Source organism: Acyrthosiphon pisum, unplaced genomic scaffold (assembly GCF_005508785.2).
Source record: "Acyrthosiphon pisum isolate AL4f unplaced genomic scaffold, pea_aphid_22Mar2018_4r6ur Scaffold_20626;HRSCAF=21632, whole genome shotgun sequence".
In the NCBI taxonomy this organism is placed as follows: domain Eukaryota; kingdom Metazoa; phylum Arthropoda; class Insecta; order Hemiptera; family Aphididae; genus Acyrthosiphon; species Acyrthosiphon pisum.
This window is the reverse complement of record NW_021770006.1, coordinates 27,607-29,685: the sequence shown is the minus strand read 5'-3', so window position 1 is coordinate 29,685 and position 2,079 is coordinate 27,607.

Below are 2,079 nucleotides of genomic sequence, written 5' to 3'. Positions count from 1 at the left end.
GAGAGTCACGGCCCGCCTGGCCCACCCCGTGCGCGCGCATATGATCATTCGGGTGTGGCCCGGACCATAGAGACGATAGGGGGGAGCTTGCACCGGCAGGTATCATGGTCGTCGATCGGCGGACTTGGACCCACGGGACAAGAAACGCTATCGCACGCACACGTAAACAATATTTTGAAATAACTGCATATATGTTAAACTGGTCACCCAACTCTGGTCGTCACAACTTAACAATCATAATTTAGATATTATAAAAATACAAATCTATCAAGTATAAAATATTTTATATTGAAGATATTATTAATTAAATATACCTATGGGCTACGACGTGAGTACAAAAATATTCGTAAATCGAAAATGAAAAAAAGCAGCCATTAGGTATCCACATCAATCAATTCTTAAAATTCCCATTGCTCGTATAATTGCCATTAAACTTTGGATTGTATTGCTGAATACCACAGGTCTATATTGTTCACATTCTTCTTTAGAATAACCTGTTTCATGTATGATTTTCATTTGTTTTACAATAGTAATTTTTCCAGATTCACCAGCACCTTTTATACAAACTAAATTATAATAGCATATAAACATTATTTTGTTTTTTAATTTAACCTTTCGGAAGATAAGCCACTATATTATGTTATACGAACAGGGGCATTTCGTAATTTATCCAAAATTATGTTTTTCAAATATATTTTACTCAAATAAAAATATTTTTAATGTAAAATAGTATGTAGAAACTTATTCACATGTATAAAATACCATATTTTACTGGTTTGGTCTACTGTAGTAAATTCACTCACATTATATTAAGAAGCTCTAGAATTATTAAGAAAATAATTCAAAAATAAACTAATGGCGGATAATTTATCAAATATATGTCTATCAGCCGTAGTTGACTGGCCATCAAATTGTAAGCAACATGTTATGAATAAAAACCGCTTGTAGCTCATATTGGAGTATAAACGTACTGTTGGAATCTTGTATTACATTTTCAAATATTAAATTTAAGAAGAAACATTTTTAGGAATTCCTAACTCAAAATAATTTCCACATTTCCGTGTTTTTTACGTATATTTTCAAAATTTGAACATTAATGACTTATAAAAAAAAAATTGTGACTATTGATTTTTAATATTTTTCAAATCTTTTTTACCCAAAAAATAAAGTTTTATTGACATTCATAGAAAAAAAAGGCGGGTAAGTCGTGGATGTCGCTCTGCTGTACAGTAGGTTACAAGTGGGTTACTGTAATGGATGGAATTAAATTTGAATCCAATGATATTATATCATTGTATACGAAAAACGATTCTGAACGGAGATGATTTGTCAGTCTAGGATATATTATTTTTAAAGAAAAACTTATGGAGAACCTTGTACCAAATTTTAAAAACTTAGTTATAAAAGAAAAAATTTTTACGATTTTTCAACCACTAAATTACTTGCAAATTTTCGCAATTTTGACATATTTCGTATAAATTTGAACTTTAAATGCTTATAAATAAAAATTGTGACAATGTATTCCTTTTATTTTGCAACTGCTATTGTAAAAATATGTTAGGAGCCTTGTATTAAATTTCCAAATCTTAGAATTAAAAAGAAAAACTTTTATGAATTTCTGTCTAAGATAATTTGAACATTGCCGTAATTTTTACGTATTTAGTCAAAATTTGAACTTTAAATGCTTATAAAAAAAAAATCGTGACTATATATTTCTTTTATTTTTCAATTGCTATTGTAAAAATATATTATGAGCCTTGTATTAAATTTTGAAATCTTAGATATAAAAGGAAAATTTTTTATGAATTTCTAGCATAAAATAATTTACGAATTTTCGTGATTTTTACATAATATGTTGTCAAAATTTGAACTTTAAATGCTTATAAATAAAAATTGTGACAATGTATTCCTTTTATTTTGCAACTGCTATTGTAAAAATATGTTAGGAGCCTTGTATTAAATTTCCAAATCTTAGAATTAAAAAGAAAAACTTTTATGAGTTTCTGTTTAAGATTATTTGAACATTGCCGTAATTTTTACGTATTTAGTCAAATTTGACTTTAATGCTTATAAAAAAAA